The sequence below is a fragment of the Eutrigla gurnardus genome, assembly GCF_963514095.1.
Source record: "Eutrigla gurnardus genome assembly, chromosome: 7".
Classification (NCBI taxonomy): domain Eukaryota; kingdom Metazoa; phylum Chordata; class Actinopteri; order Perciformes; family Triglidae; genus Eutrigla; species Eutrigla gurnardus.
The window spans coordinates 23,792,943-23,818,555 of NC_139921.1; the positions used below are offsets into that span (position 1 = coordinate 23,792,943).

The 25,613-nt window shown below is 43.7% G+C and overlaps 1 protein-coding gene and 1 pseudogene across 2 annotated transcripts in view; both read left to right on the forward strand.

Moving 5' to 3' along the window:
- LOC311015954 (putative RNA-directed DNA polymerase from transposon BS) overlaps nucleotides 1–25,613 on the forward strand; it is a 76,305-nt gene that overhangs the window by 34,007 nt on the left and 16,685 nt on the right. The gene's annotated exons all lie outside the window — the stretch shown is intronic.
- Nucleotides 22,173–23,464, forward strand: LOC311016061 (Ig kappa chain C region, B allele pseudogene; annotated as a pseudogene). Its single transcript has 2 exons — nucleotides 22,173–22,280; nucleotides 22,967–23,464. The product of its transcript is annotated as an Ig kappa chain C region, B allele pseudogene (transcript).

Here is a 25,613-nt window from a genome sequence, read left to right on the forward strand (position 1 = left end):
ACTTCAAGTGTGGTTTAATAAAAATAAATGATCACTTAATCTTGGTAAAACTAAATACATGCTATATGGGAAAAGAGGCTGCAACAACAGTCCCAACATTCAAGTAAACGGAGTTAATATTGAGAGGGTCCGTGAGAATAAGGTTCTGGGAGTGATTATCGATGACATGTTAAGTTGGAAGCCACACATAACACAATTAAAGAGGAAGTTGGCCAGGAGTGTGTCCATACTTTGGAAAGTACAAAAAATACTAAATCAAAAAGCACTTCATCTGTTATACTGCGCACTAGTCTCTCTGCACCTGCAATACTGTGCAGAGGTGTGGGGACACACATATAAAGGCTCCACACAGCCCTTGTTAATTCTCCAAAAAAGAGCCTTGAGAATCTTACACTACGCCAACTACAGGGCACACACCAATCACTTATTTATCGAATCGAGAATACTCAAACTATATGACTTAATAAACTATCGCACAGCACAAATGATGTACCAAGTTTCTAACAGAACTCTCCCCCAGAACCTGCAAATACTGTTCCTAGACAGAGAGAGACACAATCTTAGAGGGAACATGATTTTCCGGCAAAGGAAGGTACGAACTACGTTAAAATCCTTCTCCTTATCGGTCACAGGTGTTAGACAATGGAATGTGTTAGAAGAAGAAGTCAAGAAATCAGCAACACTAAGTGGCTTTAAGAAGAAGTATGTATATTCAACCGTTGACCGGTACAGATTATTGCATGAGAGTTGAAAAAGGTCTGAGGCACGAATCAGCAGACATGGTGTTGTGTCGGGATGGGAGAATAACTAATGAACATTCTGTACCCAAACAATAAGTTGAACCTGAGAAGCTTGTATGGTACGATGTCAGTTGTACGTAGCAGGGAGTACAGCTCTCTGGACCACCTACTGCTGTAGCATGTTATGTCAAATGTCACAAGTAAAAGAAAATGTTATGTCAAATGGAAAATGCTAAAGATAAGATAATATTATGATGACGATTTTATCCTGTGGGTAATGGGGGCGGGACTAGATAAGCCTTGGCTTCTCCCGCTTTCCCTTTCGGCCATGTGTATTGTATTATTTGAACAAAGATGTGTGATGATGATTTAACTGACATGCCCGAAATAAATGAATAAATAAAGACTTCCTGTCTCTGTCTCTCCTTTGACTTTACCATCGTTTTGTTGTGGAGCTACATTGAGCTGCTTGTCTCATGATTTACAGGTAAAAGCAGACGTGGATAACATGTGTCCTAGATGGTCTGTTAGTTAGGACTTCTGGTTTAGACCCAGGTGGTCTGGGTTTTGAGTCCCGGTGTGGGAATCCTTTGTACTTAACTCACCAGGAATTGTGCTTCAAAGCATTTTTGTGTTCATCACAGATTTACACCATAAAACATGAGAGGAATAGATTTTCTGATATTTAAAAAAAACAAATATGAAACAGAACATTCAGACAATCTGTACCTAAACCTGGATTTGAACCCACATCCCCAGAGTGAAAACCCTGATTCCTGACCTCAAGACCAAAGACCAGACAAGCAGCATGACATCAAAACAACTTCATGATCAAAAAGTTACTCTAAATCATAGAGAAAGAACAAACAGTGGAGTTTGGACCACCGATATGCAGACGATGAAGCTGTGTTTCTAACAGCTGAGCCACCTGATGGTCTGAGAGGTAAACTGTCACACAGAGAAGAAGTACAACAGGTTCCAGTGTGTTAAAAGAGATGCTCCTCCATGACCACTAGAACATCTTGAAGGATCCTAGAACCTAGCTAGCTTGATAGGCTAATGATTATTTAATTTTATTTTAAACTTAAATTGTACACAATAACATTCCAGGTTACATCATTCTAATTTCACAGCTTTCTATTCAGGCTTTTAAAGTGAATGCTCCTTTTTTTAAACTGATATTTTCCATAATCTTCTTTATGTTCATTACTTTACGAAATAAACATTTTAAATTATTCATACATCAAAAAGGTTATACCATCCTAAAATAAAACTGTGGATTATAAGAAGTCAGTGTCTCTGTGTTTCTTTTAGGTCATGTTCATTATGAAAAATGTTGTGTTGATCATCTCAGCATCATATCTGATATTACACCTGATAATACACAAGCTTTCTTATTAGTTTGTAATATTTAATATGAACTACATTTTAAGAATGAAATCATTTAGCAATGAATTGGTTCTTTTTTTCTGTGTACTGTTGTTATATTCCATCGTTTTGTGCAGCTATCAGTAGAGACACTGTTGAGGACTTTATCAGCGGCTATAGTGCAACAAGATTTTAATCTCCCCAGCTCACTCTCAAAGAGACTGAATGAACTGATAAGAATATGAGTTTAAAACTGCATGTGGAAGAGCGTCTGTGAGTCTGTTTCAGTTTTATTTAGAGTCATTGTGGTTCTGCTTGGTGACTCTGCTTGGTGTTGTGTTCACTGGACCAGTTATTCTCATCACCGTCTCTTCAACAACCCTCTGCACCTGCAGCAGGCCGTTCTCACTTCAGTCACACTGAAGGAGGTTTTTGTACGGCGACAAATCACTGTGTGAATGCACCGCCACCAAAGTCACCAACACAGTAGTAATCTCCAGTATCTTCAGCCTGAACTCCACTGATGGTCAAAGTGAAGTCAGAGCTGCTTCCACTGCCACTAAACCGAGATGGTGTTCCTGATTGACGTGTGCTAGCGTAATATATCAGGAGCTTTGGAGGCTGTCCAGATTTCTGTTGATACCAGGACAAACCCTCATCTCCATCATCATATGTGTAAACAGGTTGACTAGTCTTACAGGTGAGAGTGACAGTGGATCCTGGAGTAGATGTCACTACTGGAGGCTGAGTCACAGTCACCTGACCGCTGCATCCTGCAGGACAAAACAAATCATTCATTCATCAGCAGAAGGAAAGGAGAGAAAAGGCGAGGCGTCGTGTTTGAGATGTTGCCGAGCCAACGAACCTGTAAACCAGCAGCAGGCCAGCGTCCAGATGAGGATGGTGATGAGAGTCATGGTGGTTGTGGTCTCTGCTGTGTTGACTGACAGATCTGAGTCCTGCAGTGTTGAACTCACAGGACTATAAAGCTTCTCAGTTCACTGGAGGATCAGCTGACGATGCAAATTGCCTGCCCCTCATAATACGGGACCGTCCCACGTTTATGAATTTTAAGACTCATTTAAAATTGTGGCTCAGGGAAAATCAAAGCTGCACTCACTTTTAACTGCATCACACACTTCATTATGTGTGTCACTCACATGTCCTGTTGCATCTTGTCTTGTCTGTTGTTGTTAGTGTTTGTCTTGACCCTCAGATTAAATATGAGGGTGTTGTATGTATGTTACTTTGTTTTTATGGTTTCTATGTTTTCTGCCTGGGTACAATAGATGAAAACTAGCCATTGTACTATCGAGTATTTACATTGTGTATTTAAACTGATGTCCATAAATATGCACTGTCCCTATTAAATAAACTAATAGTTCAATAAATAAAGCCTCCTCTCTATGGGAATGATTTCTCTGAGTTTTATTTGTTTCACACAAAGAGAAACGATTTATTCATCAAGAATGTAGCATGAACCATAAACCATCATTAAATAAAACTGATCATAATGAGCCTGTTTTTGTATTTCTTTTACATATTAAACAAGAAAAATACCTTCTTGATATTTTCAGTATCTAATACATCTGTTAGTAGAGGAGATGGTCGTATGTTTATTTCACTGACATTTGAAGAGAAAGTTGGACACAAACATGAGAAGACATCAGCTGTAAAAATGATCACTTATGTTTTCAAAACCTCTCACCCTGACTCAGAAAACCCAGCATGACAATCAGAGTTATTGGCAATATCATCCTGAAGCAGTTTTCAGTGTGAGTACGAGAAAACAGTTCAGACTCACGGTGACACGAGAACTTAAAACTGCGAGGAGCAGCGATGCATTCAAATCATGCAAAACCCGTTTGGGCCCAGCTGTGGTTGTGGAAGTGAAAGGGAGAGAGGAGGTGGAGGAAGTAGAGGCTACATCTCCCTGTGGACTGATCCAGAAGAAACGTTGGACTCTGCATCTCTCTGCTCCTTCTGCCTTTGCTGGTAAATAGATACAGGCCGCCCTCTTCTGGCTGACTCCATACTACTGTAACCCAGTAGAAAACAGATATTGTTATTTCCCTTAAAATATATTTTTTATTTATTTCACCCTCTTTAATTTATTATTCTGTCAATAATATTATTTTGCACACACATAGTCCTTATTTGTTGTATTATATGCATGATAGGAAAGAGGAAGTAGTCCCACCCTCTTCTCGCGAGAGTTACAGTGCGTGAGTGAGAGTATAGAGTAGCGCGGCGCAGAGTCAGAGCAGCGGTACGAGCAGATGAGAAACACGGAAGAGAAAGACAATAAGAAGTCACGAAAACGGCGGTTGTTAACTCACTTATCAACACACAATAACCCGTGAGAGAGTACCTACCTGAAGCAGAGAGGTGGTCGAGGACCTGTGGGTTATTGTTTTCGGCAGAGGCTTGGTGAGTCGCTCGAGCTAACTAGCGCTAGCCCATGCTAACCGGAGTAGCCACATCGTGATTCAGTCTGTGAGAGGGCAGAACGCTTGTTTACTCATGAACGTGACCTGCCGCTACTGTTTACTGTGTGTTTTAAGAGTTAAAGCTGCATATTTTGCTCTGATAATCTGATGAAAATATGAGGTGTGCTATTTATTTTCCTGTGTGTGTGTGTGTATTCACTCTGAGATGCACTGTTTAGGGTGTGTGTCTATTAAATACGGCTAAACATGTCCATTTATCACAGAGGCAGAAACTCTGAAGCACTGAATTGATATTGTGATGTGTGTTAAAGGTGCATTTAGCTAATTTTCAGTTAATAATTCAATGAAAATGTGTGAAATGGTTAAAAAGGATTAAAATGAACAATATTTCATGTGGAAAACTGAGTTAAAATGATCATAATTCATGGTAAAGAAGCTAAAATGATCATAATTCATGGTTAAATAGCTAAAATAATTCATGTTGATTTAAAATGATTAAGAATGTGTGAAAATACTCACCTTGAGATAAAAATAAAAGAACTGTACAGTTAAAAAGATAATTCATTTAATCACTATTGTGTTCCAGTAGTGTGTTGAGATTTATAGTATGTATTGAATATGGCCATAAGAGAAGTTTGATGATTCTGTGTTAAGTGATAGCCCTGTCTTTATACAGGCTAGGTTTTTTTGAGACCCTTGAGAAACCTTTTGATGTGGATCTGGATTCTCCTGATTGAGGGAGATGGCGAGCCAGTGAAATGTTCCTTGCCCAAAGGAGCAGAGAACCAGCACCTGAGCCGAGGAGGACATCCAGCCCTTCTTCACCTTAACTGAGTGTGTCTGTGGTAGGACCACCACACACACACCTGACTCTTTGAACTTTCCCCTGACTTGACTTACACACAATTGACTGAAGCGCGCTGACCAACAACAAGAACATTCAAGAACATTAAAGGAACGTTACGGTTCCTATTGGGCACTTTTATTTGGTTTTATGTTAAAGAGAGACTGTGAAACATTGAGCAATCAGATGTCATTGCATTGAATTTTATTTTGATTTTATTTTATTTTCATACAGTTCAATACAGTCAACTTACTTTAAATATACGCTGTGGCTCCATTTATTTATTGTGCCTGTCACTTCCTCTTTAAACCCTCCTCTACGAACCTAGTCTCTGGTCTAAGCTCTATAGTAACTAGTGGGTTACACTAACATGACATTTAATTTGTACAGCCCTTTGCTCTTCTCCTGATCATGACATCAGTCTAATCTGGATGCTTCAGCTGTGATACTATAGAGGTCTCAGGGGGAATGCTAGAAAACTGCACACTTGCTTATCTTCTCCATTCAAGATTTGTTTAAGCCCTCAAATCCTTTAGGTTTCTTGTGGCTTGTATTTTGAGCATGTCCTTGCTTTCCTCTGAAGGTTAAAGGATTATCTGCATTGTTTAAGGTTTTTTTAAATGGGTAATAATCCCTTAAAGGGACTGTCATTCTTCAATCAATGTCAAAGTTGTGTTTATGGATAAATAAATAATATCACTCTGCTTTTTGTGAAAAAGCTCTTTCATCAAGTTGTCATCAAGCGTTCCAAAAACATCAGTGTGAAACAGGTTGAATCTTAAGTTGATAAAGTTGATAACATGCTTTTGCTATTTGTCCTAAAAGAAGAAACCAAACGTGTCACTCAGAGAACTTTTGTTCAGTTCAGATTCATTTCCTCCTCTGAGGCGTTTTGGTGAATTCAGGCTCTGCTCCGAGTGTCTTTTTGAAAGATGCTGATCCTGGTTCAGTTCGCAGCAACATCAACGAAAGCTGCAAAAATGACGCAACGTTTCTGATGTTTGTCTGTTCCTTTGTGACCTTTTTAAACCCGGACACACAAACATGTACTTAAACACAGCACTTGAGTAAATGTGCTTTGTTTATATTCTGAAAGTAGTTTTATGTCTTTTACTGAGACTTCCATGTGGAAAATGGACATCTTCTAATCAAAGTGAAGGGACTGAGTAGGAGATAGTGGAATGAATTATGAAACAGTTCTGCTAACATGAAAAATGCATCTTGATTTCAATTTTCTATTTCTGAATTGGAAGATAGGTCTGAAATGTGTCATGTGTCTATTAGGGTGAATATGTAGTGTGTGCTTGGTGAGGTTTGTGTCAGCTCTGTGTTCACTGGTCTGTGTCTCCTCAGCAGCTGCAGAAGGTTCCTGCTGGAACAGCTCAGCTTCTCTGCAGTCTGACTGAGGGAGGTTTTTGTACAACGACAAATCACTGTGTGAACACTGGCCCACTGTGGTAACTCTGACAGTAATAAACTGCTGCATCTTCAGCCTGAACTCCACTGATGGTCAAAGTGAAGTCAGAGTTCCTTCCACTGCCACTAAACCGAGATGGTGTTCCTGATTCAAGTGTGCTAACGTAACTTATCAGGAGCTTTGGAGGCTGTTCAGACTTCTGTTGATACCAGGACAACAAAATGCCACCTTCAACAGGCTGACTAGTCTTACAGGTGAGAGCGACAGTGGATCCTGGAGTAGATGTCACTACTGGAGGCTGAGTCACAGTCACCTGACCGCTGCATCCTGCAGGACAAAACAAATCATTCATTCATCAGCAGAAGGAAAGGAGAGAAAAGGCGAGGCGTCGTGTTTGAGATGTTGCCGAGCCAACGAACCTGTAAACCAGCAGCAGGCCAGCGTCCAGATGAGGATGGTGATGAGAGTCATGGTGGTTGTGGTCTCTGCTGTGTTGACTGACAGATCTGAGTCCTGCAGTGTTGAACTCACAGGACTATAAAGCTTCTCAGTTCACTGGAGGATCAGCTGACGATGCAAAGCCTCCTCTCTATGGAAATGATTTCTCTGCTCTCAACAGACTGAAGGCAACGTGGGACACGAAATCAGGAGGAATACGGCTCGGATGAACAACATGGAGGATCTTAATGGAACAGAGGAAAACACTCACATTAAAAGTGCAGTTGAGGATTTAAGGATACGTTTGTGTTCACTGTGGTTGGTATGAAACGTTTGTCTGCTGTTCATTTACTGACAGGATTTAATGAAATCTATCAGATATTTCACTTTTTCATCATATCACTTTGTAAATCATCATTATCTATAAGCATCATGTTCATTTAACCATGTATGAACTTAAATAAGACTGAAAATATGACTTATGAGGAGGATGTAATCTTTACTCTGTCTGGAGTAGAAAAGTAAAAAAAAAATCATATAATCAATCTTGATTTTTACAGTAAGTTTCAATCCATATAATTTGAAAGATTTTGTAGATTCAATTAAATATAATTATTTCTATATCATTAGAAAAAGTGTTTTCAGTGGATAGATTTGTCTCTCAAATTTAAAAATATACAATAAAATTATTAAAAAAACATGTAGACTTTGAAGGAATAGGAGATAAATCATTACTTAATTAAAACAAATGATTAATTATGCATTCTTACTATAAATCACTCTGTTTTCAGTGGACAGATGCTTGTTCACAGTGCAGGAGGTTTTTGTACGGCCACTTAACGAGGTTGTATCACTGTGGTTGACTTTTGGTGGAGGAACCAAACTCATCGTTAACTGTAAGTATCACAGATTTATGATTTCTACAACGTTCAATATTATAATCGCTTTGTCAAAAGTAAATGTGATGAACCAAATCATTATTTAAGATCATTTATACTTTTTGGATATTAATTATTCATTAATCTAGGCTGATATTGGAGTTTAGGAAAACACTGCATATTATTTTCCTATTATAGATTATGTTTTGGTGAAGTAGATGCAGTATTTTATTTTGTATCATTGAAACATCTGTTAGTGTGTTAGCTGTACGTTATAAAATCTAATGTTGATCAAACAAATAAGAGGGTTTATTGTACATTCAGTGTCGCTGCAGTTTGTGTTCACGGTTCGTTAGTTCAAAGTGATGAAAAGGAAGTGAAACAGACAGATGTCAAAGTCTTTCACTGCTTACAGTTTACAGATGATTAATGAAACTTTTCTATTCCAATGACTCCTCAGTCACATTGTATATGATTCTATAATGATTTAATGAGGAGAGCCGCAGGAGAAGATTGGTTCCTGTAAATGACAGAACTCCAGTCAGCGTTGTATTTGTTAAATCCTCCCTCCATCCCATGTCTCTGTGTGACCACAGCATCATGCACACAGCTAACCCTCAGTAACGTCACCTCTGTCATGTTCAGCTGTCTTTCCTACAGTGGAAGTTAATCTGCTCCTCGTGTGTCTCTGCTCTCCCCTCCAGCTGGCTCCATGATCCGGCCCTCAGTCTCCCTGCTTCCCCCCTCCTCTGAGCAGCTCTCTGGGGGCTCGGCCACGCTGGCCTGCCTGCTGACCGGCTACTCTCCTCAGGGAGCCGTGGTGAGCTGGGAGGTGGACGGCACCGAGGTGACGGAGGGGGTCCTGAGCAGCTCAGAGGAGGAGAAGAGCGGACTCTACAGCAGCAGCAGCACCCTGAGCCTGAGCCAGGAGCGCTGGATGGCAGGAGAGCTGTACTCCTGCAAGGTCCTCCATCACAACCACAACCAGATGCAGTCCCTCCACAGGAGCCAGTGTAAGGCCTAGAGGGTCTGGATGGAGGCCAGGACAGGAGCTCTGCATGGGGGGAGCAGGAGGAACACACCTGCTGCTCTGAACAATCTGAGGACAACGTTTGTAGAGGAAACTATAAAGCCTTGTGTGACTGCTGTAAAGTAGCTAGAGAGTAATGTGTGTAGCTCAGCAAGTAGATGTGTTTAATAATTGTCTTTTTATAATAATAAAGCTTTCACTGATGAATAACATGATAAAGTGTTTGGTGTTTCATTTTATGAAAAGAAGTGAGGAAATAAATGGTTTCATATCAACTGGTTCTACTCCCTGCAGAAAATGAAAGCTTTGGATTCATCTTATAAAAATCGATATTTCTACATTACAATACAATAATACAGAGATGTGAAACTGAGGGAGGATTCTGCAGAAACTTCACCTCCATCCATCAGACAGAGAAGACAGGACCCACACATGCAGACAGACAAGGTTGCAGTGCCGAGGCTCAGTGTTCAATAAACCAGTTCAGGTTCGGTACACAGGAAGGCAGTCGGTGAAGATAACGGCACAAACGTCCGAGAGGAAGGAGAGCTGCATCTCTCCCACGAGGCCAAAGACCATCTGGCTCAGGAGGACGGAGAAACACACAGCTGGAGTAGACGAGGGGGGGGGGACACCTGGACACAGGTGAGACACATGAGGGCGGGACAAGCAATCACACAGGTGGACACTTGACAGGACACGAGAGAAGCCAAGAGTTAGGGAAACGAAAATAAAAACCTAGAAAAATGTTCACAAAGACAAGTTGACCTCGAAACAAACCCGGAGCGTGACAATCGATGCTGAGAGAGAAAACTTCAGATGGGACTTAGACTCTCTGTCTCTGTCTCTCCTTTGACTTTACCATCGTTTTGTTGTGGAGCTACATTGAGCTGCTTGTCTCATGATTTACAGGTAAAAGCAGACGTGGATAACATGTGTCCTAGATGGTCTGATGGTCTGGTTTAGATCCAGATGGTCTGGGTTTTGAGTCCCGGTGTGGGAATCCTTTGTACTTAACTCACCAGGAATTGTGCTTCAAAGCATTTTTGCGTTCATCACAGATTTACTCCATAAAACATGAGAGGAATAGATTTTATGATATTTAAAAAAAACAAATATGAAATAGAACATTCAATCTCTACCTACACCTGGATTTGAACCCACATCCCCAGAGTGAAAACCCTGACCCCTGACCTCAAGGCCAAACACCAGACAAGCAGCATGACATCAAAACAACTTCATGTTCAAAAAGTTACTCTAAATCATAGAGAAAGAACAAACAGTGGAGTTTGGACCACCGATATGCAGACGATGAAGCTGTGTTTCTAACAGCTGAGCCACCTGATGGTCTGAGAGGTAAACTGTCACACAGAGAAGAAGTACAACAGGTTCCAGTGTGTTAAAAGAGATGCTCCTCCATGACCACTAGAACATCTTGAAGCATCCTAGAACCTCCCAAACGAAAGAACAGTAGAACCACCTGAGGAACCTGTAGGACCGCCCTAAAGAACACCAGACCAGGTCTCAGGCCGTCAACGTCGTGCCTCTGCAGCTTCACTCTCATCTTCTGTCTCTGCTTCTTGGAGCCGCGCCAGAGGTGGTCCAGCGGTTAAGAACGCAGACCGCCGTCGCAGGGAAGCGGGTTCGAATCCCGCCTGAGGTATGTCACACGGGAGTGTGTGAAGAGTGTGTGTGATTTCATTCCAACAACTAAAAACGTTCAAAACTTGCGTTCGTCGTCGTCGTCCGTTGCGATTTGCGCGTCGATTTCAACTTGAGAATTTCCACCAACAACAACAAGGAGGGAACGAAGAAGCCGTAAGTACACATGCCAGGAGGTCAAGCTAGCTAGCTTAGCTAGCTTGGTAGGCTAATTTTTTTAATTTAATTTTATTTTAAACTTAAATTGTACACAATAACATTCCAGGTTACATCATTCTAATTTCACAGCTTTCTATTCAGGCTTTTAAAGTGAATGCTGAATTTTTTTTAAACTGATATTTTCCATAATCTTCTTTATGTTAATTTCTTTAAGAAATAAACATTTTAAATTATTCATACATCAAAAAGGTTATACCATCATAAAATAAAACTGTGGATTATAAGAAGTCAGTGTCTCTGTGTTTCTTTTAGGTCATGTTCATTATGAAAATGTTGTGTTGATCATCTCAGCATCATATCTGATATTACACCTGATAGTACACAAGCTTTCTTATTAGTTTGTGATATTTAATATGAACTACATTTTAAGAATAACATCATTTAGCAATTAATTGGTTCTGTTTTTCTGTGTACTGTTGTTATCCATCCATCCATCCATTTTCTTCCGCTTATCCAGTACCGGGTCGCGGGGGCAGCTGCCTGAGCAGGGACGCCCAGACTTCCCTCTCCCCGGACACTTCCCCTAGCTCCTCCGGGAGGACCCCAAGGTGTTCCCAGGCCAGCCGGGTGACATAGTCACTCCAGCGTGTCCTGGGTAGGGTTGGGTATTGAAAGGGTATATTTCGATACCGGTGCCAAATCGATACTTTCAAAACGGTGCCGGTTCCTAAACGGTATTTAAATCGGTACTTTAAAAGAAAAGAAAACAAGTTTTTATGATGAAATTCCTTTTTTTATTTTTATTTTTGAGGCAAAGGTCAAGAACAAATTGACCAACAATATTTTAATCTAAAAGCTTTCATATACAAATATAAAACAAAACAAAAAAAACACATTATTTCTGAGGCAAAGGCCTAGGTCAAATTGACCAACAACAACATATTAACTTAAATGTTCCGTAAGTTACGGTAAAATATAGCCACACTTTAGAGCGTTTTTGTTTCGACATCTTAGGCTCTCTGGCCTGATTCCTGAGCTGACCTCTCATACCCCTTTTCCACCGAGGCATTTTGAGGGCCGGTTCGGAGCCGGTGCCCAATCGCGAACCAGCTCTTCCTGTTTCCACAGACAAAGAGCCGGCTCTGGGCCAGAAAAACTGGTTCGCGATCGGCCCCAACTCCTTGCTGGGCTGGAACTGGGCCCGGCTTACGTTAGGGGCTGGGTTAACGCTCGAGGCAACGGGGGAAAATACGCCGCTGCGGAGTTTTACTAACGTTACTGTTCCCGGTAAGTTTCACTTTTAAAATGTTTAACCTCGTTGCTAACCAACGACACATTTCTGTTTAGTTTACCAAGCTAGTGATTACGTTCGTAACAGCAGCAACTAGTGGCTTTGCTTCCTCGGGTAATGTAAACTGACCGGCTAGCTAGCCAGCTAGCGTGATATTGCTAACAACAACGTTAGCATGCCACTTTCTGACTGCCGTTAACTAAACGTTACCAACTACCAACGTGACTTAACATCTGTGTTCACAGCGTCGTGGACACGTTTGTGATTAAACCGCTGTTCTCTGTGTTTGTAGAGCTGTCGGACATCGGCGATATTGAACGGAGGTCCAACCTGCAGACTAAACATCAAACACTCTGATCTATTGATCACACACTGTTCTACACTTTAAAAATGTTTGTGATTTTAGTGTTTTGTGTATTTTATTGTTATTGTATTATTTACCAAAATAAACACTTTTTCTGAAGAGACATGTCTGCTATGCTTGAAATTAGCGCTGCGGGGAAACCTCAGACGTATACAGTGACGTAATGACGTGGCTCTCTGGGCTCTCTGGGCTCTCTAGCCGGTGGAAACGCAAACAGGTTCTCGAAAGGTTCGCTAGTTGAACCAATTGCGAACCAGCACGGCACCGGCCCGGCTCTTGAACTAGGTTCGCGTTGGTGGAAAAGGGGTATCAGTGGTGTGTGCACTGCCGCTGCCTTTTTTAACTGCGAACACCAGAGGGCGCGATTACGCAGCTGCATATTTGGTAATACCGAAATGAGGCACCGAAATTCACATTGTATTTCGGGGTGGTTACTACCGTTGATTTTCGCCCCGAGTACGTACTTGTACCGAGTGTCGGTACCCAACCCTAGTCCTGGGTCTTCCTCGGGGTCTCCTCCCGGTGGGGCATGCCTGGAACACCTCCCGAGGGAGGCGTCCAGGGGGCATCCGATGCAGATGCCCGAGCCACCTCAACTGGCTCCTCTCGATGTGGAGGAGCAGCGGCTCTACTCCGAGCTCCCCCCGTGTGACGGAGCTCCTCACCCTATCTCTAAGGGAGCGCCCCGCCACCCTGCGGAGGAAGCTCATTTCGGCCGCTTGTATCCGGGATCTTATTCTTTCGGTCATGACCCAAAGTTCATGACCATAGGTGAGGGTAGGAACGTAGATTGACCGGTAAACCGAGAGCTTCGCCTTTCGGCTTAGCTCTCTCTTTACCACGACGGACCGATACAGCGACCGCATTACTGCAGCCGCTGCACCGATCCGCCTGTCAATCTCGCGTTCCATCCTTCCCTCACTCGTGAACAAGACCCCAAGAAACTTAAACTCCTCCACTTGAGGCAGGAACTCCCCCCCGACCTGGAGGGAGCAAGCCACCTTTTTCCGGTCGAGAACCATGGCCTCAGATTTGGAGGTGCTAATCCTCATCCCGGCTGCTTCACACTCGGCTGCAAACCGCCCCAGGACACGCTGGAGGTCCTGGCTCGAAGGAGCCAACAAGACCACATCGTCCGCAAAAAGCAGGGATGAAATCCAGTGGCTCCCGAACCAGATCCCCTCCGGCCCACGGCTGCGCCTAGAAATCCTGTCCATAAAAATAATGAACAGGACCGGTGACAAAGGGCAGCCCTGCCGGAGTCCAACATGCACCTGGAACAGGTCTGACTTACTGCCGGCAATGCGAACCAAGCTCCTGCTCCGGTCATACAGGGACCGAACAGCCCTTAGCAGAGGGCCCCCGACCCCGTACTCCCGAAGTACCTCCCACAGAATGCCACGAGGGACACGGTCGAATGCCTTCTCCAAGTCCACAAAACACATGTGGACTGGTTGGGCAAACTCCCATGAACCCTCAAGCACCCTGCGGAGGGTATAGAGCTGGTCCAGTGTTCCACGGCCAGGACGAAAACCGCATTGTTCCTCCTGAATCCGAGGTTCGACTATCGGCCTAATTCTCCTCTCCAGCACCCTGGAATAGACTTTCCCGGGGAGGCTGAGAAGTGTGATCCCCCGATAGTTGGAACACACCCTCCGGTCCCCCTTTTTGAATAGAGGGACCACCACCCCGGTCTGCCAGTCCAGAGGCACTGTCCCCAACTGCCACGCGATGTTGCAGAGACGTGTCAACCAAGACAGCCCCACAACATCCAGAGACTTGAGGTACTCAGGGTGGATCTCATCCACCCCCGGTGCCTTGCCACCGGGGAGCTTCTTAACTACCTCGGTGACTTCAGCCCGTGTAATGGGTGGATGAACCTCTGAGTCTCCAGCCTCTGCTTCCCCAATGGGAGACGTGTCAGTGGGGTTGAGGAGATCCTCGAAGTATTCCTTCCACCGCCCGACGATATCCCCAGTCGAAGTCAGCAGCTCCCCACCTCCACCGTAAACAATGTTGGTGGAGGGCTGCTTCCCCTTCCTAAGGCGCCGGATGGTTTGCCAGAATTTCCTCGAGGCCGACCGATAGTCCTCCTCCATGGCCTCCCCGAACTCTTCCCAGACCCGAACTTTTGCTTCAGCGACCGCCCGTGCTGCAGCACGCTTGGCCTGCCGGTACCCATCAGCTGCCTCGGGAGTCCCCCGAACCAACCAGGTTCGGTAGGACTCCTTCTTCAGCTTGACAGCATCCCTTACTTCCGGTGTCCACCACCGGGTTCGGGGATTGCCACCACGACAGGCACCGGAGACCTTACGGCCACAGCTTCGAACAGCCGCGTCAACAATGGAGGCAGAGAACAAGGTCCATTCGGACTCAATGTCCCCAGCCTCCCTCGGGATCTGGTCAAAGCTCTCCCGGAGGTGGGAGTTGAAGACCTCCCTGACAGAGGGTTCCACCAGACGTTCCCAGCAGACCCTCACAACGCGTTTAGGTCTGCCAAGTCTGTCCAGCTTCCTCCCCTGCCAGCGGATCCAACTCACCACCAGGTGGTGATCAGTTGACAGCTCAGCCCCTCTCTTCACCCGAGTGTCCAAAACATACGGCCGGAGGTCAGATGACACAACCACGAAGTCGATCATTGACCTCCGGCCTAGGGTGTCCTGGTGCCATGTGCACTGATGGACACCCTTATGTTTGAACATGGTGTTCGTTATGGACAAACCGTGACCAGCACAGAAGTCCAATAACAGAACCCCACTCGGGTTCTGATCGGGGAGGCCGTTCCTCCCAATCACGCCCCTCCAGGTAACACTGTCGTTGCCCACGTGAGCGTTGAAGTCCCCCAGTAAAACAATGGAGTCCCCGGTTGGAGCACTCTCAAGTACCCCTCCCAAGGACTCCAAGAAGGCCGGGTACTCTGCACTGCTGTTTGGCCCATAGGCCGAAACAACAGTGAGAGACCTATCCCCGACCCGAAGGCGCAGGGAAACGACCCTCTCGTTCACCGGGGAAAACTCCAACACATGGCGGCCGAGCTGGGGGGCTATGAGCAAGCCCACACCAGCTCGGCGCCTTTCACCGCGGGCAACTCCAGAGTAGAAGAGAGTCCAGCCTCTCTCAAGGAGTTGGGTTCCAGAGCCCAGACTGTGCGTGGAGGTGAGCCCGACTACCTGTAGCCGGTAGCGCTCTACCTCCCGCACTAGCTCAGGCTCTTTACCCCCCAGTGAGGTGACATTCCATGTCCCCATGGCTAGAGTCACCGTCCGGGGATTGGGTCGCCGGGGCACCCGCCCAGGACAGCCACCCAAATCCCACCGCACCGGCCCCTTCTGAACCCTCCTGCGGGTGGTGGGCCTACAGGAGGGCGGGCCCACGTCGCTCTTTCGGGCTGTGCCCGGCCGGGTCCCGTGGGCACAGACCCGGTCACCAGGCGCTCGCCTGCGAGCCCCAACCCCGGGCCTGGCTCCAGGGTGGGGCCCCGGTGACGCCAATCCGGGCGACGTGAACGTCCTCGATTTTAGCTTCTTCATTAAGGGCTTTGGAACCGCTCTTAGTCTGACCTGTCACCTAGGACCTGTTTGCCTTGGGAGACCCTACCAGGGGCATTAAGCCCCGGACAACATAGCTCCTAGGATCATTCAGGTGCTCAAACCCCTCCACCACGATAAGGTGTCGGTTCAAGGAGGGGAACTGTTGTTATATTCCATCGTTTTGTGCAGCTATCAGTAGAGACACTGTTGAGGACTTTATCAGCGGCTATAGTGCAACAAGATTTTAACCTCCCCAGCTCACTCTCAAAGAGACTGAATGAACTGATAAGAATATGAGTTTAAAACTGCATGTGGAAGAGCGTCTGTGAGTCTGTTTCAGTTTTATTTAGAGTCATTGTGGTTCTGCTTGGTGACTCTGCTTGGTGTTGTGTTCACTGGACCAGTTATTCTCATCACCGTCTCTTCAACAACCCTCTGCACCTGCAGCAGGCCGTTCTCACTTCAGTCACACTGAAGGAGGTTTTTGTACGGCGACAAATCACTGTGTGAACACCCAAGCACCGTTTATCTTGTGGAGACTCTGACAGTAATAAACTGCTATATCTTCAGCCTGAACTCCACTGATGGTCAAAGTGAAGTCAGAGCTGCTTCCACTGCCACTAAACCGAGATGGTGTTCCTGATTGACGTGTGCTAGCGTAATATATCAGGAGCTTTGGAGGCTGTCCTGATTTCTGTTGATACCAGGACAAATACTGATCACTATCTGCATACACAGGTTGACTAGTCTTACAGGTGAAGGCGACAGTGGATCCTGGAGTAGATGTCACTACTGGAGGCTGAGTCACAGTCACCTGACCGCTGCATCCTGCAGGACAAAACAAATCATTCATTCATCAGCAGAAGGAAAGGAGAGAAAAGGCGAGGCGTCGTGTTTGAGATGTTGCCGAGCCAACCAACCTGTAAACCAGCAGCAGGCCAGCGTCCAGATGAGGATGGTGATGAGAGTCATGGCGGTTGTGGTCTCTGCTGTGTTGACTGACAGATCTGAGTCCTGCAGTGTTGAACTCACAGGACTATAAAGCTTCTCAGTTCACTGGAGGATCAGCTGACGATGCAAATTGCCTGCCCCTCATAATACGGGACCGTCCCACGTTTATGAACTTTAAGACTCATTTAAAATTGTGGCTCAGGGAAAATCAAAGCTGCACTCACTTTTAACTGCATCACACACTTCATTATGTGTGTCACTCACATGTCCTGTTGCATCTTGTCTTGTCTGTTGTTGTTAGTGTTTGTCTTGACCCTCAGATTAAATATGAGGGTGTTGTATGTATGTTACTTTGTTTTTATGTTTTCTATGTTTTCTGCCTGGGTACAATAGATGAAAACTAGCCATTGTACTATCGAGTATTTACATTGTGTATTTAAACTGATGTCCATAAATATGCACTGTCCCTATTAAATAAACGAATAGTTCAATAAATAAAGCCTCCTCTCTATGGGAATGATTTCTCTGAGTTTTATTTGTTTCACACAAAGAGAAACGATTTATTCATCAAGAATGTAGCATGAACCATAAACCATCATTAAATAAAACTCGATCTTAATGAGCCTGTGTTTGTATTTCTTTTACATGTTCAACAAGGAAAATACCGTCTTGATATTTTCAGTATCTAATACATCTGTTAGTAGAGGAGATGGTCGTATGTTTATTTCTCTGTGACATTTGAAGAGAAAGTTGGACTCAAACATGAGAAGACATCAGCTGTAAAAATGATCACATATGTCTTAGAAACCTCTCACCCTGACTCAGAAAACCCAGCATGACAATCAGAGTTATTGGCAACATCATCCTGAAGCAGTTTTCAGTGTGAGAACGAGAAAACAGTTCAGACTCACGGTGACACGAGAACTTAAAACTGCGAGGAGCAGCGATGCATTCAAATCATGCAAAACCCGTTTGGGCCCAGCTGTGGTTGTGGAAGTGAAAGGGAGAGAGGAGGTGGAGGAAGTAGAGGCTACATCTCCCTGTGGACTGATCCAGAAGAAACGTTGGACTCTGCATCTCTCTGCTCCTTCTGCCTTTGCTGGTAAATAGATACAGGCCGCCCTCTTCTGGCTGACTCCATACTACTGTAACCCAGTAGAAAACAGATATTGTTATTTCCCTTAAAATATATGTTTTATTTATTTCACCCTCTTTCATTTATTATTCTGTCAATAATATTATTTTGCACACACATAGTCCTTATTTGTTGTATTATATGCATGATAGGAAAGAGGAAGTAGTCCCACCCTCTTCTCGCGAGAGTTACAGTGCGTGAGTGAGAGTATAGAGTAGCGCGGCGCAGAGTCAGAGCAGCGGTACGAGCAGATGAGAAACACGGAAGAGAAAGACAATAAGAAGTCACGAAAACGGCGGTTGTTAACTCACTTATCAACACAGAATAACCCGTGAGAGTGTACCTACCTGAAGCAGAGAGGTGGTCGAGGACCTGTGGGTTATTGTTTTCGGCAGAGGCTTGGTGAGTCGCTCGAGCTAACTAGCGCTAGCCCATGCTAACCGGAGTAGCCACATCGTGATTCAGTCTGTGAGAGGGCAGAAAGCTTGTTTACTCATGAACGTGACCTGCCGCTACTGTTTACTGTGTGTTTTAAGAGTTAAAGCTGCATATTTTGCTCTGATAATCTGATGAAAATATGAGGTGTGCTATTTATTTTCCTGTGTGTGTGTATTCACTCTGAGATGCACTGTTTAGGGTGTGTGTCTGTTAAATACTGCTTAACATGTCCATTTATCACAGAGGCAGAAACTCTGAAGCACTGAATTGATATTGTGATGTGTGTTAAAGGTGCATTTAGCTAATTTTCAGTTCATAATTCAATGAAAATGTGTGAAATGGTTAAAAAGGATTAAAATGAACAATATTTCATGTGGAAAACTGAGTTAAAATTTTCATAATTCATGGTAAAGAAGCTAAAATGATCATAATTCATGGTTAAATAGCTAAAATAATTCATGTTGATTTAAAATGATTAAGAATGTGTGAAAATACTCACCTTGAGATAAAAATAAAAGAACTGTAAAGTTAAAAAGATAATTCATTTAATCACTATTGTGTTCCAGTAGTGTATTGAGATTTATAGTATGTATTGAATGTGGCCATAAGAGAAGTTTGATGATTCTGTGTTAAGTGATAGCCCTGTCTTTATACAGGCTAGGTTTTTTTGAGACCCTTGAGAAACCTTTTGATGTGGATCTGGATTCTCCTGATTGAGGGAGATGGCAAGCCAGTGAAATGTTCCTTGCCCAAAGGAGCAGAGAACCAGCACCTGAGCCGAGGAGGACATCCAGCCCTTCTTCACCTTAACTGAGTGTGTCTGTGGTAGGACCACCACACACACACCTGACTCTTTGAACTTTCCCCTGACTTGACTTACACACAATTGACTGAAGCGCGCTGACCAACAACAAGAACATTCAAGAACATTAAAGGAACGTTACGGTTCCTATTGGGCACTTTTATTTGGTTTTATGTTAAAGAGAGACTGTGAAACATTGAGCAATCAGATGTCATTGCATTGAATTTTATTTTGATTTTATTTTATTTTCATAGAGTTCAATACAGTCAACTTACTTTAAATATACGCCGTGGCTCCATTTATTTATTGTGTCTGTCACTTCCTCTTTAAACCCTCCTCTACGAACCTAGTCTCTGGTCCAAACTCTATAGTAACTAGTGGGTTACACTACCATGACATTTAATTTGTACAGACCTTTGCTCTTCTCCTGATCATGACATCAGTCTAATCTGGATGCTTCAGCTGTGATACTATAGAGGTCTCAAGGGGAATGCTAGAAAACTGCACACTTGGTTCTCTTCTCCATTCAAGATTTGTTTAAGCCCTCAAATCCTTTAGTTTCTTGTGGCTTGTATTTTGAGCATGTCCTTGCTTTCCTCTGAAGGTTAAAGGATTATCTGCATTGTTTAAGGTTTTTTTAAATGGGTAATAATCCCTTAAAGGGACTGTCATTCTTCAATCAATGTCAGGGCTTCACCTCAAAGTTGTGTTTATGGATGAATAAATAATATCACTCTGCTTTTTGTGAAAAAGCTTTTTCATCAAGTTGTCATCAAGCGTTCCAAAAACATCAGTGTGAAACAGGTTGAATCTTAAGTTGATAAAGTTGATAACATGCTTTTGCTATTTGTCCTAAAAGAAGAAACCAAACGTGTCACTCAGAGAACTTTTGTTCAGTTCAGATTAATTTCCTCCTCTGAGGCGTTTTGGTGAATTCAGGCTCTGCTCCGAGTGTCTTTTTGAAAGATGCTGATCCTGGTTCAGTTCGCAGCAACATCAACGAAAGCTGCAAAAGTGATGCAACGTTTCCGATGTTTGTCTGTTCCTTTGTGACCTTTTTAAACCCGGACACACAAACATGTACTTAAACACAGCACTTGAGTAAATGTGCTTTGTTTATATTCTGAAAGTAGTTTTATGTGTTTTACTGAGACTTCCATGTGGAAAATGAACGTCTTCTAGTCAAAGTGAAGGGACTGAGTAGGAGATAGTGGAATGAATTATGAAACAGTTCTGCTAACATGAAAAATGCATCTTGATTTCAATTTTCTATTTCTGAATTGGAAGATAGGTCTGAAATGTGTCATGTGTCTATTAGGGTGAATATGTAGTGTGTGCTTGGTGAGGTTTGTGTCAGCTCTGTGTTCACTGGTCTGTGTCTCCTCAGCAGCTGCAGAAGGTTCCTGCTGGAACAGCTCAGCTTCTCTGCAGTCTGACTGAGGGAGGTTTTTGTACAACGACAAATCACTGTGTGAACACTGGCCCACTGTGGAGACTCTGACAGTAATAAACTGCTGCATCTTCAGCCTGAACTCCACTGATGGTCAAAGTGAAGTCAGAGTTCCTTCCACTGCCACTAAACCGAGATGGTGTTCCTGATTCAAGTGTGCTAACGTAACTTATCAGGAGCTTTGGAGGCTGTTCAGACTTCTGTTGATACCAGGACAACAAAATGCCACCTTCAACAGGCTGACTAGTCTTACAGGTGAGAGCGACAGTGGATCCTGGAGTAGATGTCACTACTGGAGGCTGAGTCACAGTCACCTGACCGCTGCATCCTGCAGGACAAAACAAATCATTCATTCATCAGCAGAAGGAAAGGAGAGAAAAGGCGAGGCGTCGTGTTTGAGATTTTGCCGAGCCAACGAACCTGTAAACCAGCAGCAGGCCAGCGTCCAGATGAGGATGGTGATGAGAGTCATGGTGGTTGTGGTCTCTGCTGTGTTGACTGACAGATCTGAGTCCTGCAGTGTTGAACTCACAGGACTATAAAGCTTCTCAGTTCACTGGAGGATCAGCTGACGATGCAAAGCCTCCTCTCTATGGAAATGATTTCTCTGCTCTCAACAGACTGAAGGCAACGTGGGACACGAAATCAGGAGGAATACGGCTCAGATGAACAACATGGAGGATCTTAATGGAACAGAGGAAAACACTCACATTAAAAGTGCAGTTGAGGATTTAAGGATACGTTTGTGTTCACTGTGGTTCGTATGAAACGTTTGTCTGCTGTTCATTTACTGACAGGATTTAATGAAATCTATCAGATATTTCACTTTTTCATCATATGATTTTGTAAATCATCATTATCTATAAGCATCATGTTCATTTAACCATGTATGAACTTAAATAAGACTGAAAATATGACTTATGAGGAGGATGTAATCTTTTTCTCTCTGGAGTAGAAAATTAAAAAAAATCATATAATAAATCTTTATTTTTACAGTAAGTTTAAATCCATATAATTTGAAAGATTTTGTAAATTAAATTAAATATAATTATTTCTATATTAATTTAAAAAGTGATTTCATTGGATAGATTTGTCTCTCAAATTTAAAAATATGCTATAAAATTGTTAAAAAATCATATAGAAGTTGAAGGAATAGGAGATAAATCATGACTTAATAAAAACAAATGATTAATTTTGCATTCTTACTATAAAATAACTCTGTTTTCAGTGGACAGATGCTTGTTCACAGTGCAGGAGGTTTTTGTACGGCCACTTAACGAGGTTGTATCACTGTGGTTGACTTTTGGTGGAGGAACCAATCTCATCGTTAACTGTAAGTATCACAGATTTATGATTTCTACAACGTTCAATATTATAATTGTTTTGTTTAAAGTAAATGTGATGAACCAAATCATTATTTAGGATCATTTATACTTTTTGGATATTTATTATTCATTAATCTAGGGTGATATTGGAGTTTAGGAAAACACTGCATATTATTTTCCTATTATAGATTATGTTTTGGTGAATTAGATGCAGTATTTTATTTTGTAACATTGAAACATCTGTTAGTGTGTTAGCTGTACGTTATAAAATCTAATGTTGATCAAACAAATAAGAGGGTTTATTGTACATTCAGTGTCGCTGCAGTTTGTGTTCACGGTTCGTTAGTTCAAAGTGATGAAAAGGAAGTGAAACAGACAGATGTCAAAGTCTTTCACTGCTTACAGTTTACAGATCATTAATGAAACTTTTCTATTCCAATGACTCCTCAGTCACATTGTATATGATTCTATAATGATTTAATGAGGAGAGCCGCAGGAGAAGATTGGTTCCTGTAAATGACAGAACTCCAGTCAGCGTTGTATTTGTTAAATCCTCCCTCCATCCCATGTCTCTGTGTGACCACAGCATCATGCACACAGCTAACCCTCAGTAACATCACCTCTGTCATGTTCAGCTGTCTTTCCTACAGTGGAAGTTAATCTGCTCCTCGTGTGTCTCTGCTCTCCCCTCCAGCTGGCTCCATGATCCGGCCCTCAGTCTCCCTGCTTCCCCCCTCCTCTGAGGAGCTCTCTGGGGGCTCGGCCACGCTGGCCTGCCTGCTGACCGGCTACTCTCCTCAGGGAGCCGTGGTGAGCTGGGAGGTGGACGGCACCGAGGTGACGGAGGGGGTCCTGAGCAGCTCAGAGGAGGAGAAGAGCGGACTCTACAGCAGCAGCAGCACCCTGAGCCTGAGCAAGGAGCGCTGGATGGCAGGAGAGCTGTACTCCTGCAAGGTCCTCCATCACAACCACAACCAGATGCAGTCCCTCCACAGGAGCCAGTGTAAGGCCTAGAGGGTCTGGATGGAGGCCAGGACAGGAGCTCTGCATGGGGGGAGCAGGAGGAACACACCTGCTGCTCTGAACAATCTGAGGACAACGTTTGTAGAGGAAACTATAAAGCCTTGTGTGACTGCTGTAAAGTAGCTAGAGAGTAATGTGTGTAGCTCAGCAAGTAGATGTGTGCGTTTAATAACTGTCTTTTTATAATAATAATAAAGCTTTCACTGATGAATTACATGATAAAGTGTTTGGTGTTTTATTTTATGAAGAGAAGTAAAGAATGAAATGGTTTCATATCAACTGGTCCTACTCCCTGCAGAAAATGAAAGCTAATCAAGCATATTGTGATGTGAATATGCTGGGGGACACATTTCGGTGATGTAATTAGCATCACCTGTGTATCAAGAGAATTGAGTACAGGTGTGTGTGTGTGATTGCGGGCGGGAGGTCGTCTGGAAGGTGATAAAGGACAGAGCAGACGGGGCACGAGGGGAGCATCTGACTACTGCGGTTCGGCACTCTTGGGAGGGAGGGTGTCGTTCGCAGCCGTTTAGGACTGCCGGCGATGAAGATAGTTAGAGAGGGGGTCAGAGGTTCCTGTGTGAGGAGGGGAGGTCTGCTGCCTCCTGTAGGAAGTTAGGGCCGGGCTTTAGAAGAGTGCAGGACCCGCCACTGCTCTTCATACTCCCTGCTGCTGCGCGCGACACTGACGCCAGCCGAACTGTCTGTACCGTCCAGCGAAGCCGCTCCCCGGGGAGTTGGACGGCATCACAAGCTCAGACCCCGGGGGAGGGTCTCGTCAAGCGGGCGAGTTAAGTTTGACCAATATTGTTGTTAAATGTATTTCTGTATGTGTGTGTTTTATATAGGCCGTTCTGTAGTGCAGAGGGGGAGGAGGTTACAGGTGGTAGCGCTATCGTCATAAGCGGGACATCCATACGGGTCACTTTAAACGGTGAGAGTGGGTTGCTGTGATTTCTCAAGTTGCTGTGATTGATAAATTGCAGTGCCTCCTGCGTTGAGGGTGTTGCGTGCTGTGATTTGAAATGGTGTGCCTTAAGCTAGAAACTAGCCCTGTGCACTGCATGAAAAGTGGGATTTTCGTCAGTTAGCGGCCCTGTAAATTGACGTGGAAGTTCAGGTTTACGACTGCAAACGGCAATTTGCAGGAAACACCGAAAACTGACGTAAATTGCCGGGAATTGACGTGGGCCTTGCTTGGCAGTTGTCCCCCCATGACCCCCCTCCCCGTAATCCTAGGGGAGGCTTTAACATGTAAATGAAAATGCTGTGAGCTATACAAATGCAAATCAGGGTAGCAGGGGGAGTTTTCCCCCAGGTGACATTTTTCTGAAAGGCGTTAACTTCAGTTCATCTTCATTCAAAGATATAACTTAATTTCATCTTCATTCAAAGATACACAAAACAATTTGCTTCAACAATTACTTTTAATCAGGCTTTGCCACAAAGGTAAAATGTACATTCATGCAAAGAAACATCACAGTCTCCTAGAGCTCAACCACTGTGCATAGTGGCATGACTACAGTGACCCTTTCTGTGCTTAAATGCACAGTGGATGTGTTAACCACACATCTCCCAGCAATGCGCTCAACAGGCAGAAATGATGCTGGGTATGACGTGTCTGTTCCCTGCAAGCTCCAAACTTCTATTGGCTTTCCATAAAAATGTCTGTCCGGATGGGGATGAAGCCAGGAAACTTGCGCAGTAACATGTTTAAATGCGGTACCTTTTGACACAACATTAACAACTATAAACTGCTTTATAATGGCTGGTCGTAGTTCTGCTAGAGGGTCAAGGATGGGTTCATAGATCATAGATCTCGGCTGTGTTCGAAATGCCATACTAACGTCCTACTCGTACTTAATTGTGACGTAAATTTGAGTACGTAGTGCGTTCACATACAATAGTATGTGAATTTGTGCACGCGAGAAATGCCCGGATGTATACTGCATTGGCAAGAATTTCTGAGTACAGCGGACCTTGCTAAATCTACTCAACTTCCCAAAATGCATTGCGGCTCGTCTGAGTTTTGGATAATGGCGGACGACTGCGGTGATTCTGGCGACAGCCCGACATAAACCGCGTACACATGTAAGTATACTGTAACATGACTTTTACGTTTCCAGCTGACTTTTAAATCGTATTGATAATGAACGTTACTTTATTGTTGTTGGCATTGTACGTTAACGTTACGAATCGAAGGTCCTTCCAGCCGGCTAGCCTACTGACGCTAATTTACCATTTAGGGTTAGCGAGCGCAAGCGAAGCGGAAAATGTGCCGTTTTTACCGACGTTAACTAATAATATAGTGCTTATGT